The 6,846-nt window shown below is 37.6% G+C and overlaps 1 long non-coding RNA gene across 1 annotated transcript; it reads left to right on the plus strand.

The window, feature by feature from the left end:
* Positions 1-1,602: 1,602 nt before the first annotated feature.
* LOC134215798 (uncharacterized) lies at positions 1,603-2,311 on the plus strand. The gene is made up of 3 exons (XR_009980314.1): positions 1,603-1,824; positions 1,885-2,072; positions 2,187-2,311. It is a non-coding gene; the product is annotated as an uncharacterized LOC134215798 (long non-coding RNA).
* The last annotated feature ends 4,535 nt before the right edge of the window (positions 2,312-6,846 follow it).

Raw genomic sequence — 6,846 nt, forward strand, 5'->3', positions numbered from 1 at the left:
AACAACGAATCCAACGATATCGAGCTGCATCTGATTCAGATCCATATGATATATGAGTGTCGGAGTTATTTATTTCTGTTAAAATGGTTCTATCAAAAATGTTGTGCAAATATGTCCCACTTGCCCCACGTATATTAAAACTCAAGGTTAAGAGAAAATGTGCAGATTTTGACTTAAATCAAAACTTTTAAATTGTTTTCTATGTTACACAATTATTTAATTGCTCAAAATATTTAGTTTCCACATCAATGATGAATTTAGAAACGACTGTTTTGTTGGAAATCCATTGAAATACAATAAAAGTAATAGTTTAGTAGTTTAAAGTCATGATTAAGCAATGAGATTAGTATGGTGCCGTAAATGGTTATGATTACAAATATTTTTTGTGTCAGGTGAATTCGTTGATAGTTCTGCTTCATCTTTCTAGAACATTGTTATTATTAAAAACGTTCACGGATTAATCGGCAGCCATAGAACCCGCTTACCCCGTCTTTTCACTTGCCCTGGGGTACCTTAAATGTTCAGAACTCCTTGAAGGTTATCATAAATCCTTTCCAAAATTGGCCTCAATTAATGTTATTAAACTTTCTGGTGCCTTTATCCACCATTATTGCATTGGGAATTCTAGTCCGTTTGAGTCCTGGAGTCGCAAAAGAGATCCAAGACTACTGACGGACTTAAATCTTATATCTTTCGACACGACTTTTGAACTCTTTTCAAACAATCGTGCTACGCCCTTGTCGTTACCTTTATAGCTATCGAATGTAGTTCGAGAGTCATTTCTTGCTGAAAGTTTTTAATTATATTTATTATTATTCATGGATATCGGGGAACCTACATTGGCTGTCAAGACTCTGTGGAGTTTATGGACTTTTAAAAATAGTCACGAACTGCTTGCAAACTTCTAGAACTCTCTACAAGCTTACACAAATTTGTGCAGCACTTACAGTAAACCCAAGAAAATATTCTAACCACTGCAATACTTTAAATATTTGGGTCTGAATACGCTCAGGTGGGGCTTTTCGTAGCCGTGCGGTAAGATGCGTGCCTACAAAGCAAGACCATGCTGAAGATGGCCGGATTTGATTCCCGGTCCCGGTCTAGGACATTTTCGGGTTGAAAATTTTCTCACCTTCCCTGGGCATAACAGTATCATCGTGTTAGCCTCATGATAAACGAATGCAAAAATGCTAATTTGGCTTAGAAACCTCGTAGTTAATAATTGTGGAAGTGCTGGACAGCAGCGAGGTGACAATGTCCCAGTGGGAGATGTAATGCCAATGTGAAGAAGAAGAACACACTCAGGTCGTTTATTTTCTGTTGATTGTGGCCTTCGGTTTAATTGAAGAAATCTAGAGGAACATTTCTAAAGGTCCTAAGTAACATTTGTAAACAAATCGAGTTATTAGCGCAGACACTCAACTGTGCTCCTAATCTTAGCGATCAATTTAAATCCACATTTATTTTTTCATTATTTCACTATATTTTTTTTCCAGTGCAAAACGTCCAACCTGCATTATCGGCAATATCTGACAGATTTGTCGTTTGGACCTTTTGCAATTTGACGGTCCCATCTGAAATCTGTCAAAACAAAATCAAAATTTCAGATGGGACCTTTGGTCGCACATTAACAAATTTTTGTTTTCTTTATTAAAAGTATGTTTTTAACTAAAATTAAATGAAGACAACACTCAAGAGTCGCCAAGAGCAAGCTAGTCCGCTAATCAATCAAGTTAGCAGGCGGAACTTTGATTATGACTTGGCGGAGCTCTTTATCATCGGATTCCTGCCCAAGCACGACATCGATCCCAACACAAACAAGAGGTAAGGGAATTTTAATATTATTTCATGCATTAGTTAAGTTTTTCTAATTACATTCTCCAGGGGTTACCTTCGTTTGTGAACTGCCGGTTGATGAAGGAAATGACTTCAGTGGAATCTTTGATTGCGAATCGCATATCGTACTGCTGCCAACCTCCCATACGGCAGATTCCAGGCAACCCAAATTCCCGCGCTAGCCGACGCTGTGCCCTTTCGTTATTAAGATCACATCCCATGGATTATTTGCTTAGGTGAGAAAGTCAATGCAGCTGATAAACCCGCATATTAATTTCCAATCTAATCAATCATTACAAATGTTCAAAGAATGATTTTCTCACGGAAATTTTTTATTCTCTTCATACTAGGCTGGGCCAGCCGACTGTGCAAGCGCATCGAAAAGGAATTAGTGATCAACAATCAACTAAATAACTGAACGTTTGCCGCGACAAGTACCGTGAGAAATTTTATTAAACGGAACTCGCTCTCCTTAAGGTGACACGGGAAGCACAAACAATCATCAAATCGTCATCATTTCATCATTGAAAGCTTATTTTTTTTCTGCTACAAATTTAATTTTGAAAAAGTATCACCGGCGCGTGCTTACTCGCAATCTACATGCTGATACATTTACAGTTACATCAAACAACTGAAAACCGAAATACGCCGCTCCAAAATTACGAGGTGGCAATGCTAGAAAGAGACAAAAGATTGGAAAAATAACACGGTGTGTAATGCCCCCCCAAATCACCTTAACGATGGTCTGGAGGGGAGGAAAAATGTGGCCTACCAGAAGATCCTGAGCAATTTTAGGTTTTTCAGCGAGCTTTGCCACTGACGATACGGAAGAGGGTTTACCATTGGCCGTCGTGCTGGCATATTGCTGAACTGTGATGACTTGGGAGCTCGTCTGGATTTCAAGACTCAGATCACTATACAGAGATCTCGGCCATTAGTCCCGTGTTATTCGATAGACGAATATAAAACAGAAAAATCAAAACCATTAGATAAAAATGGAAAAAAATGTGAAAAATTGAAAATTCATAATTCCTGTACTTTCTATTGAAAATCACTTAATCTTTTATCACATTAATGGAAGCAGTGTGTATTAGAAAGGAATTCCATCACAGACAGTGAACAGTCTTAATCATACGGAATTAATTTTATTGCTCGAACTTTGCCGCAGGTTGTTAAGAGCATCATTATGGGACACGAGTATTTAAATTTCCTGTGTTATGATGTCGTTTTAGTTTAGGTCTGGATGGCGAGTTCGATTCTTGGTCCGGTATGGAATGTTTTCGGATAGGAAACAAGTTACAAAAAGAAATGCAGAGTAAATAAAAGAAGTTATTAGTTGTTGGATAAATACTAGGCATATAATAACACCACTATACTGGCTTTGGAAACAAAAAAGTTATCGACTCCACGGACAACTGCATTTCCTACCAATCTGAGCTCAATCGGGCAGTTAGAATCAACTTCCCAAGCGAAATTGTTTTAGGGCTGTATATTTTGGCTGAAAACCGTGAAAACCTCATATAAATTGCATATTAAATGCGCCAGCGTATGCAGTAGTTGATTGAACTGAAATTTACAGCAAACAATATCTACAATCAACTTATTACATGCAAAACTGAAAAATGTAATTAAATTATACTAAGGTCCGAAGTGGCAGTCATCTTTGCATAATGTCCTACGTAACAAGTCCCAACTGAAAAATAAAAAACAATTGGTCCTAAGTAACAAAACTGTTTATAAACCATCCGTACTTTATGAAAAATGCCAAACAAACATTATATTCGAATTCTACGACTGTTTTTAACTCTGAGAATCATTTAAAAACTGATATATTGTTTCTCTGTTAAAATAGGGAATATTTTTTTCATTCGAATTTTCATTTCTTGATTTCTCAGTTCGAGGTCAAAGTTAGTTAGGCCCATTTGAAATGTTCATCTAGAAATGGCCTCATGGAAAAATATCCATTAAATTTAGATAGTGTTTGTGAAGAAGTGGCATAATTAAGTCTGAAATGTTAAGATGAGCTACATCTACTACATTAATCGATTATTCGTTGATTGTCAAAAGTATGGGAAAAGGTTTACCATGGGGACATGGAATGGGCTCGGAGTAGACTTTTAACGGTCACACAAAAAAAAAAATATTAGCTTGATAATGGAGGAGATTTTCGACTGGTTTTCGATTGTAATTGATGTAATAACTATGCAGTCTCATTACAAGCTAAAATGCTATATTAATTCTGATCCGACGTTTCGGTACCTTTATTAATCCGTTTCCAATGGACTAAAACAGTTCAGCGTTTAACTGTCATAAGTGTCCTTAGTTTAGTTTATGGCTTGAATTAAAAAAAAAACACTATAAATATTCAATATTAGGTTTTATAATTTTTGACTGACCTTAATTAAAATTCCCTGAATTACCCTGACTTTCTAGGTTTTTTTCGGGTAGTCAATACCATGTGTAAACTATCGATTTTTTTAATTCTTATATTTTCAAGTTCAAACATTTTATGATTTGTAGATTTTCAGATTTCTTTATTTTTAGATATCGAGATAAGGAAGTTAGCGAGATGTAGAAAGCCAAAATGTACATGCATATATTGCCCTCCGCGTGCTTTAAAATTGACTTCTGTAAAACATTCTTCATGCGAGCCGCCAAAAGATATTTTAGTTACACCCAATATTTTTTTACACGGGTGGTATTCTTTAATTTTCCGGTTAACCTGATTTTTCACAGCTTTTTAAATACCACCTGAATTTTCTTTGATTTTTTGTGAATTTTTTCATGGGGTTAACTCATAGTTTCATCAACGATACAGGTCGTAATCAACTAAAATCCACCCGTGTAAAAAAAGAACCGGGTGTACTAGATAAAGATTGTCGCTTCGGTTCCCTTTGTTCTGCTGTCCGAAACATGTGTGGTACATACCTGTCAAATCGTATGGATTTTCCTTCTTTGACATTTAGCTCCCCTATCCTCGCCAGCAAAAGATGTTCCGGACAGCGACGACAGCGACAATCTTTATCTAGTAACTAAAATATCTTTTGAGCCGCCTCTTGACGGAACTTTCAAATCTATACTTTCGCCCCTAATTCTGTCATGAACATGTACGTCTAAATTTGGAAGATGATATTAGCATTTCCATATCATTGAAAATCGATGCGTTAGATCTACATAAAAAAGGTCGTCCTGAAAGGGTCAAATAAATAAAAACCGCTCACCATCGTCTGGAGCGTACTCGGACGGTTATGATCTCAACGTCCCTCTGTTTAATTTTTCGGTGGACGATATATTGAGAAAGATTCATCAGATGGACAATTCCGAATGCTTAGGACCAGATCGACTTTCACTATTTTTTATTCAAAACTGCGCTGCCTCGCTGAGCGGTCTCATCTCCATGCTCTATAATTATTCCTTGTTGGATAATACGTTCCCGAGTATTGGTAAAGCGCTGCTGAACACCTCTCTGCTCAAATCTAGTAGCATTTATTATATTCAAAACCCCCTCGGAGTATATCAATTTCAAATTACTTCTCAAAAGTGTTTTAGACCCTAATCTACGACGCATTTTATCCGAAGATTTGCCAAACTTTTCATGCACATCAACATTCAACATGGCTTTGCGACAAAAAGATCTACAACCACCAACCTCATATCATTCGTTTCTTCGTTGGTCAATGGCCTGGAGAATCGGGCTCAACATTGACTGTCCGATGCTGTTGAGTAAGGTCAATATCAGCCTTCCTGCGAGATCAACCTGTCGTACAGATTTCCTGAGTTTTTCAGTACACCGAAACCGTTTTTGGGCAAAATAATCCTTTCGCTGTATGCGTTTGTTTATTTTGACTATAATATGACCAAGTGCATGTTTAAAAATAGTATAAGTAGTTAATAGCAACTGTCTGTAAGACAAGCAAATAAATAAATAAATAATTACATAAATAAATTACGCAGCTGATTTAAATCATGAATTGAGTTATCGGTAGATGGATCAAACTCTGGCTAATTGATCCCAGCCATCACTGTACGCTAGAATCAAATTAAGTTAATTTTCAGTAAAAATAGAGGGAGAACTTATTTTCACTTATTTTCGTACCCTGTAAGATTTTTTTCATGCTAACGATTTTTCCTTTATATGGTGCGTAAGGAAACGACAGACCCTTCCTCCTTCCATAAGTGCTTACGTAATACATGTATGGCTCCTTACCAACACCAACGCATCAAAGTTTAATGACAAAATTTTTAAATTTCAACTGCTCCGTTACTAGAGCGTTCTGTCAATACCTGCCTCAACCTGGTGTTAGTTTGCTGAATGGTCCCGTTATTCATCCGAAGTCACATTTTCCCTTCTCCCTGCTAGATGGTGTACCACAAGGATTCCAATCAGAATTCTTTTGAAAACACGTAATCACATTACGAGGGAAAGAGACGGGGCAGTTGGTGGAATCGAGAGTGAAAATCAATTTATTCACCACATTCAAATTTAACCCCTGTACGGGAAACGAGCGCAACCCGACGAGGGAGCATCAAGTGCCGCTAGTGGGTGGGGGAGGTGTTGGAATAACCGACAACAATAGAAAAAGGACTCATAGCATTCCGCAGCAGGTTGGTGAGTGCCTCCAGGGCATTTTTCTTCTTCCCAGCCAGAGCCGCTGTCATTCTTTCACTCCCCGGCACAACTCGGGAAAAGTCGAACAAAAACCGGAGCAAGCTCCAGTGAATACAAAATAATTTATCGATTTTTCAATTTACTTTTAAACTAGAATTAAATTTCTCTTTAACACGAGATTTGTTGGGCACAGCACAAGACGGGCTCAGCCGATGCAAAGTGGTGTTGCACGCTTTACGGAACTCATTTTCCGATGGTAACGATGATTCTCCCAACAATGACGACGACGACGACGACAAAGTTTGTGTTGAACACGCGGAACAGAATCAAGCCCGCTGAAAACAAAAAGTGGGTAGGTACTTACGGCTTGGCGACGCACTTTATTATTGAAGGTGGCGCTG

The sequence above is a fragment of the Armigeres subalbatus genome, chromosome 2, assembly GCF_024139115.2.
Source record: "Armigeres subalbatus isolate Guangzhou_Male chromosome 2, GZ_Asu_2, whole genome shotgun sequence".
Lineage (NCBI taxonomy): Eukaryota > Metazoa > Arthropoda > Insecta > Diptera > Culicidae > Armigeres > Armigeres subalbatus.